Raw genomic sequence first — 12,387 nt, forward strand, 5'->3', positions numbered from 1 at the left:
AATCAGAAAAGCTGAATTCTTCCTGCAATACCACATTCTATAGCTCTAATAAATTTCTTCAGAATCATAACTTCTTCAGAATCATGCCATGATTATGCCACAGAATGGCATAATTATATCACATGGCACATAGTCTTTAAATGTTCCAAAACTCTTTGCTGTTTTAATAATTAATTAATTAATTAATTAATAAGTTAGTCACTTATGGAAGCCAATTCATCTTACTAAACATCCTCTTCAGCAACCCAAGGAGTAAGCATTTCCCCAGTCTATGCATACTGATGCAGTCAGAACTAGTGACGTGTGGCTTTTGGACAAAGTAAAACTGGGGACTTTTCCAACAACAACAACAACAACAATACAGAAGATCTTCCAGCATATTAAGTAAAGTATAGCACATTTGGTTTAAATATTCTATTCAAACACAGTAAAAGCTCAATATGGAATTTATTTTATTGGAATATTTGTAATATTATAAATAGAACAGAGTATACTTCCCATACTTTTAATAAAACAATTACTACACCTGAAATAACACCTTTTTAGCACTCATATCTAAGAAAAAAAATGTGCCTGATATATCTTATATGAACAGTTTGACTTTCTTTTACTGAGGTACAACTGTAGTACTTCAGCTTCACTCAATCACTCTCTGAACTACTTATCAGTTCCATCAAGCTGAGAAAAATCTGATCCAGTACAACTACTTCAACATTCTATTTCACTAAAAGATTGATTGCAGCACAACACCCCAGGCAACTATGGATAAATGCAGATGATAATACATTTTCCACAGAAAATTGTCCACCCTACATCTCTGTTTAGAACATAAAAGCAAAGGCAGAATAAGGTTTAAGCACAAGTGTGGGCAACCATTTAGAACTGTACATATCTGTCTGGTCACAGAAGATGGAAGGGGGAGAGAGAGGGAGATACTAGGAACTATGCTGATTAGATGAACGGACTCTACCCCTTCTGTTGTGTATGTGCCTTCATGCTGCCTGTTTACTTATGGTGACCTCAAGAATTTCACACGGTTTTCTTAGGCAAGGAATACTCAGAGGTGGTTTTGCTAGTTCCTTCCTCTGAAATAAACCCTGCAGCACCTAGTATTCATTAGCTGTCTCCCATTCTAGTACTGAACCTTTTTAGTTTCCAAGATCAGATGGGATCTGGTGCCTTTAGGGTATTTATCAGTCATAAATTCCTGACACTCATAGAGGCAGGACTCATGAGAGCCTGATTCACTCAATCAAATAGCACTAGGGCAGTGGTTCCCAACCTTTGGTCCTCCAGATGTTTTAGACTTCAGCTCCCATCATTCCTGACTGTTGGCCAAGTTGGCTGGGTCTTCTGGGATCTGAAGTCCAAAACAAATGGAGGACCAAAGGTTGGGAACCACTACACTAGGGTATGACAGGCCAGAACAGCCTGAAGCCCTTCTCAGCTGGAGCCATCCAGATGTTTTGGACCGTCTGTAGCACCCTTAGCTCCAGTTAACATGGCCAATGTGGCAGGATAACAAGTCCCTTCTGACATATGGCAACCCCAAGATGAACCTATTACGAGTTTTTCTTCAGCTGAGAGTGTGTGACTCATCCAAGGTCACCCAGTGGGTTTCCATGGCCAACAGGGAATTGAAATCTGGTCTCCAGGGTTGTTGTCCAATGCTCAAACCACTATACTATGCTGGCTTTCACATATATACCCATAAAATTGGATTATCATATGCTGGACTCAACGTGAAGACACAAAACAACAACAGGGATCTGGTTCTTTCCCTAAACTTTTTATCTACTTGCATTGTGGCAGAGAACTTTCTGAAAGGAGACAGTTGTGCTTTAGCCAAAAAAAATGGGCTTGACAGTTCACAAGTTGTATGTATAACATAAATGGCAATAAAAAAGATGGGGGAGTAGTATGGCAACTACAAGAAGACTTTATGGCAAAGGTGGTCAACTGTGGTTTTCCAGATATTCTTGGACTGCAGTTCCCATAATTCCTCATAGCTATCTTAGATAGCTAGGGCTGATGAGAACTGCAAAAAACATCAGGAAGATAATTGGCCAGTTCCCTTAGAGCCAAACTGAAAAACGATGAGCACTAGCAGTGTTGTTGTTGTGCACCTTCAAGTCGCTATGGTGACCCTAAGAGTTACTTTACCCTGAAAGTTTAAATGGTTTCAGACATTCCACTACTCAATGAAAAAATATGCAGAGATCCAACATGACAAATACTATGGGAAAGTGATATAACCAAAATGTTTTGATGAAAACATCTCCTGTTTACCTCCTACAAAATGCTAACTACTTCTTACTGCCTTTCTACAGTTGCCTTGACATACAAGTTGTTCCAGAATCCACTTTTACATTCCACAGAAAATTTACCTCACTGCCATGGATTAGCAATTATTCTGGAACAATTTGCATGCCAGTCAACTGTAGGAGGGCAGTATTCTAACTCAAAGAGTATGTTTTATTGGGTGTTAGACAGAGTCCAACACAAGCTAGACCTTATTCAGACTACAGTTTTTGTTAAGCATCTCTCTCCATTTTCCACACCCAATAATTCCTACTCTTGAGTTAGAGTCCTATATGTGATTAACATGAGTGTTAAGTCTCACTGAATTTAATAGGCCTTAACTCAGAGTAGACATGGGTAGAATTATGCTAGAGAAGAAACAGTTCAGATGGAAGAGCAGACCAGCGTCCTGTCTCCTCCTCACATGGCAGATTTCTACAAAAGGAATAATCCTTTCAGTTCTTTTTTTGGGCCCTCAACTCTACATGTGGGCCACTGGTAACATTCTAAAGTGGTACAACCAAGACATAAGCAAAGGATCTCAATGAGAGAAACTGAGCCTCAAACAACCAACTTCACCAAACAAACATCTCAGAGTAGGGGTGAAGCTTTCCACCTGTAACTCCCATCAGCCCTAACCAGCATAAGGGATTACAGGAGATACAATCCAAAAGTTATAGACATCCCATTCTGACCATATTAGCTGAGAAAAGCAAGACATCTGCTTCCCTGCTCTTTTCATCTATTTTTTTCCAAGCAACAAAAAACATGGTCTATTTATCTTGGATTTTCCCATTCTTCTTGTTTCTTCCCACTATGAATCCATCAAACATATCAATGGTACTCTTAGTATGAAAATAGGAAATTTGAAGGGAAAAGATAAGAGACTTATTTATTCAAGGCTATTCAAGCAAGCCCATGGATAAAGTAAGATTTGAATTCAATCCTAGGCATAGCTCTAAATCTTTGGCACTAATAGTGGTGGATACACAGGAGAATCTTACAATGTAGCTTGGAACTCAACAATAAGGAACAGCATCTGCCACTGTGCAGTAAATAAATATTAGGATCGGTGCTCCAGTAGTAACACAATAGTAAAGTTCTATTAGCAAGAAACATAACTTGAATTACTACTTCTATTGGAAATGATGGCTAAGCCAGGGGTGGGGGTTACAAAGGAATGTAGTGGTTCAGTTAACAGGTATATTGTCATTATTATTAATGAGATTTCTATACTTCCCATCAGTAGAGCTTCCAGATTACAAAACCAGAGTAAACTATAAATAAAAACATATCCTTTGAAATGTTTGATTAAAACGTGCTTTGAAATGGTCTAGAAAATATATATATATATATATATATATATATATATATATAAATAATCTGATCCCACAAAGGTAGTGTTTTATCCACCAAGCCACAAACAACTCCCTCACGGAAAAGGCTCTGTTTCGCATGACAATTGTTTTTATTTTTCTTTATTAAAATGTTTATCTCTCAGCTATTTCAGAAAGGCATACAGATAAAATCAGTTTGAATAGCTTTAAACAACACAAAACCTAACACCATAAAAATGAATTTGAACACACTAGAAGCTTATTAAACTAATTAACAAGTTAAAATAAATGAAATGGTTTTAAGAGTTTAAGAACATGTAGACTGCGGGGGGGGGGGGTGTTAGACCCCAAAGGCTTTAATAAAAAGCCATGTTTTAGCTTGGTGATGAAATGAGGCTCACTCAAGCATCAATTGGTCATTCTTCAAGAAAGGTGCCACTGCAGACAAGGCCCTTTAAATGGTCCTCCCACAGGTTGGACAGAGGAGGCCTTCTCCAGGAAACCATAGTTCTTGGACAGGCATAACTAGATGGCAGAATAGAGAGAGGAAGCACCCCAAGATGACTTCAGTGGGAATAGATTCTTGTGAGTAGACATCCTTTCCTGGATCTGGATCTCAAATTGTATAAAGAAATGTACCAGCACTGTGAATTGTGCTCAGAAATTATCTGGAAGTCATAAAGCCACAGCCTTTTAGAATCTTCCCAGCAACTAGTCCAAATCAAAATGTAACTACCGTAGTCTTCAAATACAGCCCAACATCCAGTGCATTACAACTGATAGTCTTCAATGTAACCAGAACGTGGATAACTGTTGCTATGGGATCTCTGCTCCTGGAAGATGACAACTGGCAGATTAGCTTAATTTGATAAAATGTACTCCTAACTACAAAAGTTACTTGGGCCTCTAGACTCCAAGATAGTTGTAAAAGGACTATCTGAAGAAATCAGGCCTGATTCCTTTGAAGTGTAGAGTGCAATCCTGCCCAGAATGTCATCCATCTCTCAAAGAAAACAAAACAACAACAACAAAAAACAATCCAAGTACCAAGAGTTCTTACTGGGATTCAGTTTCATTTCACTGACTTCAATTTAAGTTGTCCATGAGAGCCAGTGTGGTGTAGTGGTTTGAGTGTTGGAGTACAACTTGGGAGATCAGAGTTCAAATTCTGAATCAGCCATGTAAACCTTGGGTGACCTTGGGCAAGGCACACTCTCTTAGCCTCAAAGGGAGGCAATACCAAAAAAAAAAAAAAACCTGAACAAATCTGTCCAAGAAAACCCCATGATAGCATTGCCATAAGTTGGAAACTACTTGAAGGCACACAGCAACAATGACTTAATTATCCTATTACTGATTCCATACCATGATTGAGTCTGAAATGAACCTCACCTTCATCTAATGCAGTGTTTCTCAAACTTTGGTCCTCTGGTTGTTTTGGACTTCAGCTCCCAGAATTCCTTACTGTTGGATAAGCCAACCAGGACTTCTGGGAACTGAAGTACAAAACAACTGGAGGTTCAAAGTTTGGGAACCACTGATCCAATGAGTGGGACAAGTAACAAGATGGGCGTCATCAGTGTACTGATGGCACCTCACAAGAGTTACCTGAACAACTTTTCCCAGTGGTTTTCTGTATTAAAGCAGAGGTGCATACTCCAACATGGTGAAGTGGTTTGAGTGTTGAAACTCTGGAGACCAGGGTTCAATTCCTCATTTGGCCATGAAACCCACTGGGTGACCCACATGCTCTCTGCCTCAGTGGAAGGCAATGACAAACCTCCTTTGAACAAATTTTGCCAAGAAAACCCAATGATAGTGTCACCTTAGGGTTGCCATAAGTCAGAAATGACTTGGAGGCACACAACAATAAAAGCAGACTTTTTCATGGTCTGAAGGTCCTATATGAAAGTTCAGTGATGGGATGTATATTCTACATACAGTATGCTTAGTTCACAACATCTTCATCCTGCCATTCTAAACAGAGGCTCTCAAGCAAAGGCAACAGTGGGCTAGATTCTAACAAACTTTTATGAGAAAACCCAGTCAAGATTTTTTTATTTGTAATTATAAGTTAAAACTATACAGTTTCTTGTGGAAAGTTTTCAGTTGTAAGCCTAAAATATAACAGATCTATAGCTTGTTGATATAGGTTGATATATGTTTTTATTTATCCTGTTGTAAAAATGTCTTGTTGTAAAAATTTATCTTGTAAAAACGCAAGCTTTGTAAAATAAAGATATATTAATAATTTTTTTTTAAAAAAAAAAAAAAGCAGATTCAACATTTGGCCACTAAATTGGTTTGTTCAAAACTCCAGCCACTCCTCAAGATTTCAGCAGGTCCCCCTCTACCAGGTGTGGTTTAGAGATGTACATTCCTAACACACTGGAATATTCCCTTCCCATCTCAGCCCACCCCTTCCACCCAAATAGACAAGATATCCACAGTACCAATGCCAGCACATAACTTAACAGAAGAGGAAAAGAAAAAAAGGAAGCCAAGGAATTACAGACTCTGCCTTCAGAGTGGAGGGGAGGGGGGATTGGCCTTCATCTGAAAGGAATGAATTTCTCTTTCGACTGGAATTAGAAGCCACATCATCGCGGAATTCAAATCTTTTGCATCCCCCCCTCCTCCGGCAATTAAATAAAACATGTTAAGGAAGGGGGAAGAAAAGAAAAACTCCAAGCCTGAGCAAAGGGGATTTTGGCTTTGTGGCAACAAAACAGCATTCCATTTCCTGGTAACATTCTGTTTCTCTTGGTGAGAAGGTGGTAAGCATCTGGCAGAAGAAAGACTGTAATAATAATATAAAAAAAGTTTCCGGAATATTTCCCCACTATTAGTACCACCACCACCACCATCCATCCATCCCCGCCTCCTCTGCCAGTGGCGTCAGCAAGGAAGGAGGGGTGGAGAGAGATGTCTGTCTGGGTCTCCTTTTTCTCCAACAGCCCCCAGATCCAGACGTTTTGGAAAAGATTTGAGAAGATGGGGGGGGGGGGGCAGTCACCAAAGGTGGTGGAAGGGAGGAAGAGGAGGAAAGGCAGGGGTTAGTTTGCCATCCCCTGAAGGATAGAGGTTCTTCCCAGCCAGGAATGGAATGCACAAAAAGCAAAGGAAGAAGCAAGAAGCTGGTAGAAACCAGCTTCTTGCCCCCTACCCTTGCTTTTTACCTCAACTCTCTCCGTTTAAGAAAAGAGGGACTGACTCTCCATTGGCCTGGGCAAAAAACAAAACAACCCTTCTTCCACTTCCCAGCCCCTCTTGCAAGCCCTGCACATGTTTTGCCGGCTGCTTTCTTTTAAAGAGAGTGGCATCATGGTTTGAGTGTTGGATTCTGACTCTGGAGACCAGGGTTTGAATCCCAGCTCAGCCATGGAAGCTCACCTTGGGTGAGTCACACTCTCTCAGCCTCTGAGGAAGGTAAAGGCCAACCTGCTCTGAACCAATCTTGCCAAGAAAGCCCAGTGATAGGGTTGCCTTGGGATGGCCCTAAGTCAAAAATGACTTAAAGGCAGACAACAATTTCCCAGAGGCAAAATCGCCTTTTGAGCATTCCTCACCTAAAAAACCCCATTGAAATTCAAATTGACCAGAATCCGAGTGACCAGATGTCCTCCTTTTCTGGGACATCTCCTACATTTCAACCTTCTTTTCAGGAGGATTTCTACAATGTCCTCTGTTTCAAACAGGACTAAGCAGAATGGATTAACATCTCTGTGAGTGTTTTTAGCATTTATTTGGTTGGGCCCTACATTTTTCTTCAGTGCCCTACATTTTCAGTGCCCTTGTCCTCCTTTGCTGTTAGGAAATCAGGTCATCTTGCTTGAAGGCCACATAGATACAGACAATTCTGAAAACCTTCTTCAATAATAAAGAGTTTTACTTCTTTTTTTATTAAAAAGACATGCTACACTCAGACCTTTTTTCTACCTGCCTTATTTCCACCTGGTTTATACATGGTTTTCAGCCATGGAAACTTACTTGGTGACTTTGGGCTAATCACATACTCTCAGCCTCAGAGGAAGGGCCAACCTCCTCTGCACTAATCTTGCCAAGAAAACTGCATGATAATTGGTCACCGTAAGTCAAAAATGACTTGAAAGGCATACACAACACAATATTTAAGGAAGGTTGTCTAATTGGTAACCTGGGTTCCTGAGGCAGAGAGTTTGGGTTCTGCCTTGAGGAGAAAACTAGTCAAGGGCAAAAGGCAGGGAAGTGCCTCAGAAGAGAGTGCATCTACAGTGTTGAAATAATGCAGTTTAGACAACGCTTTTCACTTCCTTAGCTCCATCCTACAGAATCCTGGGACTGGTAGTTTTGTGAAGCAGCACCAGCACTGTTTGATCTGTTTTAAGCTATATTTTAAATAATGTATTATATAAGTGTATGTTAACAGTTTTATAGTATATTGTATTAACTGCTGGTTTTGTTTTCTTTTTAAATTGCGTTTTGTATTTTAACATGTGGTACCCCGCCTCAAGGACAGATGGGAAAGAAATAAAATTTATTATTATTATTACATTATCATCACCTTTGGCAGAGAAGGCAAAAGGCCTGTTGTCGTTGTGAGCCTTCAAGTTGTTCCTGACTTATGGCGCAAGGCAAGAACCTAGCACAGGGTTTTCTTGGCAAGTTTCTTCAGGGGGGCGGGGCTGCTATGGCCATCCTCTGAGGCTGAGAGAGTGGGACTTACCCCAAGGTCGCACAGTGGGTTTGCATGGCCAAGCCAGGATTCAAACCCTGGTCTCCCAGTGTCCTAGAGTCCATCCATACTGCAAAAACAAAATCACAGAGTTGCAAGAGACCACAAGGGCCATCCAGTCCAACCCCCTGCCATACCTGACATAATCCATTTTGATACCACTTTAATCCATCTTGACACCACTTTAACTGCTGTGGCTCCATGCTATGGAAGTCTGGGCATGGCAGAGCAAAGCCCTCTTGTAGTTACACTCCTTCTCCTTTTATAGTCCAGCCTCCCTAAATCTTGCACCCCCCAGATTTTTAGGATCACAGCTGCCATAATCCCTGACCACTAATGGCTGAGAGAATGGAAACAGTCAAAAAGATGTCCAGAAGACATCATATTGGGGCAGGCTTTTGAAGGCAATACTCGTTTTCTTATTCACGCAGGTTGCAGAAATAACCCAGGTCAATGCTGCTGCTTTCAACTAGCCATGGCTCAGTGTTGTGGAATTCTGGGAAGTGTCATTTTGGGAGAGGTTGATCCTCCTCTACCCGGCTGCATCCACACTGGAGACATAACCTTTAACTCCTTACTGGCTCAAGGCAGTTAAAGCGGTGCCAAACTGGGTTCTCTCTCCAGTGTGGATGCAAGCTCTGGTGCAAAAAACAAAACTACCATTCCCAGAATCGCACAGCATGGAGCCAGGACAGTTAAATCGGCGTCACATCGGATTACTTCTCCAGCCCTGAAGTCCAACGCCCAAACCACCAGACCCCACTTTGGCTGGAGGTGGGTTTCGACCAGTGCAGATGCTGCCACCGAGGCGAAGAGCCTGTCTGGATTACTAGGCTCTGATGGTGCCTGACTCGCCTCCTCCTCCTCTTCCTTGCCAGCAAAGGGAGGGAGAGTGGGAGAGAGGGAAAGAAGGGGGGTTGAAAAATGGTAGTCTTGGCACTCAGGGTGGCTTCTTTAGAGTGGAGTCCAGGCAGCCAGACAGGCCTTTCTTTCCCTCAGGCAGCAAACCCCAACCACCTTCTTCTTCTCCTCACCGACAAGACTGAGGAGGAGGCTTAGCCATGGCCAGGCTTCTTTTGAGTTTTTATTGAAGTGTTCTTCAGACACTCAAAAAACTAAAATAATAATAATAATAAAAAACTCAAAATGGCCACAAAATGAATGTTTTTATCTCTGAAACCTGAACAATCAAAGAGTAATACAAGGAGGCTTCCTCCTCTTTCCTCTCCTGCCTTCCTTTGCCTCAAAATGAATGTTTCACTAAAAACTGAAGTCCAGGCTTTCCTTCTTTTTTTCCGACCTGGAGGAGGAAAATATTAGCAAGCGCTCCAGGTTATGAAGAAAAGGGGTGGCACCTCAGTAATAATCCGGGTTGACCCCACTAGGGCTGCGTCCACACTGGAGAAATAACTCGGTTTGGTCCCGCTTTAACTCTTTTTGGCTCAAGGCTATGGAATTCTGGGAGTTGGAGTATGTTGTGGGGCCCAGAGCTCCGCTCCGCTCCGGGCCCCACAACATACTCCAACTCCCAGAATTCCATAGCCTTGAGCCAAAACGAGTTAAAGCGGGACCAAACCGGGTTATTTCTCACCCCACATTCCTTTCCCCTCCCTTGGAGTTTCCACTCCGAAACAAAAGGAACCCGGATTGGGGTGTGGAGGAGGGAGAGCAAGCCAGCCAGCCCTCTCCTTTTCTCCGAGGAAGAGGGGAAAGCCATGGCCCTGCAGCTCTCTCCCCAATCCCCAAATCTGGGCTCTTCCCCCCAAAGGAGGTGCTTCTTCCCTGCCTTCCCTTTCGCAGCTCCAGCTCCAAGGAGAGGAGGCTGAGGAGGAGGGAAGGAGCCGGGCTTACCTTGCGCTGGAAAGACTGGGGAGCGCAGGAAGGGCGTTTGGGGGGCAGGCAAAGGCGAGGCAGGCGAGGGAGGCGAGGTCCGTGCGGGCTCAGGGCGCGCGAGGGCTGGCGTCAGTGGCCCGAGGCTCCGGAGGGGGATTCCGCCATGGCAATGATGTCGGACCACATGGGGCTTCTGGGGCCAGCCCACATACCATACAGTCTGGAGTAGACGCTACTGTGGGAAAGGAGAGGGAAGGAGAAGGGGGAAGGAAAGGAGGAGGGGAAGTCAGCTGAGACTGAGAGATGGGAAGGAGGAGGCAGGCCCCCCCAAAAACCCAGTCTCAGCGAAAAGGGGAGCCCTTGGCGAACTATAAACGCCCCACTGCTTCAAGGCAGCGACGAGAAGGCTTTCCAGCCGATCCACACTGCAGAAATAATCCAGTTCGAGAACCGCTTCAACTGCCCTGGCTCAGGGCTAGGGAAGCCTGGGAACTGTAGTTTGTCGTGGCACCTGAGCTCGGAGAAGACTAAATATGTCTCCCAAAACTACAGGTCCCAATTCCCTAGCCCTGAGCCAGGGCAGTTAAAGCGGTCTCCAAGTGGGTGGTTTGGGGCCTCAGTCCCTCGCTGCCTTGCAGCTGAGGCAGGGCCAGCGGGGTCTCAAGCACAGGGCAGGAATAGCCCACTTGGAGACCGCTTCAACTGCCCTGGCTCAGGGCTAAGCAATCGGGGAGTGGGAGTTTGTTGTGGCACCAGAGGCGGCTCCATGGCTCACAAAACTACACTCGGCCCTCCTTATCCACAGATTTTTTTTATCCACGGATTCCAGGATCCACAGCTTGACAATATTCCCCCCAAAAAGTATGAATTCCAAATAGCAAGCCTTGGTTTTCCATTTTATGTATGGGACACCTTTTACTATGCCATTGTATTTAATGGGACTTGGGCATCCATGGATTTTGTTATCCACAGTTGGTCCTGGAATCAAACCCCAGTGGATACCAAGGGCCCGCTGTACAGTTGCCAGAATTCCCTAGCATCAAGCCAAGGCAGTTAAAGTGGTCTCAAACCAGATTATTTCCACAGTGTGTTTTGGGCCCTGCTAATGTCCTAACTGCAAAGGAATAAAAAAGTGTAGAAGATGATCACATTAACTGTAAAAACTACTCACAGGGTTGTAAATGCATGCTTCTTGTTGCTGTGTTCCTTCAAGGTGTTTCCAGTTGATGGCAACCCTATCCTAGGGTTTTCTTGGCAAGGTTTGTTCAGAGGAGGTTTGCCATGGCCTTCCCCTGAGGCTGAGAGTATGTGACTGGCCCATGGTCACCCAGTGGGTTTGGTGGCCAAGCTGGGAATCGAACCCTCCATGCTCAAAAAGGAAGACCTATGTCACATAACTGGCACAGTGTGAACTGCTTTGATCAGAAGGAAAAGCGGTATACAAATAAAAGTTTTATTATTTATTATTATTTTGGAATTCTTCCTGGAGAGAAGGCTGAAATGTAGGAAAAGGTCCTGGAAAAGGACAGCGTCTAGTCACCCTGAGTTGAGGGGCAGCTGCCCAGCTAAAGTAAAGATGGCTTCTTTGTTGTTTGTTGCCCTTCAGGTTTCGTTGGGTACTGCAAGCACATCAGCCCTCATCACTGCTTATGCCAATTTAATCTCAAAGTGCTACAAGATCTCTCTACATACTGATTATGCTGGTTAAAGCTGATGGGAGTTGCAGTCCAACAACATCTGGAGAGCCACAAGTTTCCTGCCCATGTTCTACTCTCAGGTGGGAAATCATGCAACCCTCCAGATGTTCCTGGGCTGCAAGTCCCAGGAGGCCTAGTGAGCATAGCCAATGGTGAGGCATGTAGGGAAACAACATCTGGAGACCCACCGCATTTTCCAGCCCCATTCTAATCCTGTTTAGATTGCAGTTCTAAACATACTCGAGAGTAGATTTAGTTGAGGGTTTACTTCTGAGTAAACATGCACAGGGTTGAATGCCAATCCTATAAAAACTTTGGAAACAATGGTACGTGGGGTGGGATGTTGTTGTTGTGTGCTTCCAAGTCATTTTTGACTTACAGTGGCACTAAGGCAAACCTATCATAGGGTTTTCTTGGCAGGTTTCTTCAGAGAGAGTTTGCCATTGCCACCTTCTGAGGCTGAGAGAGGGCGACTTGCCTAAGATCACGCAGTGGGTTTTATGCT

At 43.5% G+C, this 12,387-nt stretch overlaps 1 protein-coding gene across 3 annotated transcripts in view; it reads right to left on the minus strand.

The window, feature by feature from the left end:
• FNDC3B (fibronectin type III domain containing 3B) overlaps window positions 1-10,364 on the minus strand; it is a 396,089-nt gene extending 385,725 nt beyond the window's left edge. For all 3 annotated transcript variants that reach the window (XM_089508835.1, XM_089508837.1, XM_089508834.1), the window contains exon 1: window positions 10,204-10,364. The gene's annotated coding sequence lies outside the window, so the exon portion shown is untranslated. The remainder of the gene's footprint in view (window positions 1-10,203) is intronic.
• Window positions 10,365-12,387: the final 2,023 nt, after the last annotated feature.

This window comes from Sceloporus occidentalis, unplaced genomic scaffold (assembly GCF_023333645.1).
Source record: "Sceloporus occidentalis isolate IW3139 unplaced genomic scaffold, rSceOcc1.0.p SCAF_2, whole genome shotgun sequence".
Taxonomy (NCBI): Eukaryota; Metazoa; Chordata; class Lepidosauria; order Squamata; family Phrynosomatidae; genus Sceloporus; species Sceloporus occidentalis.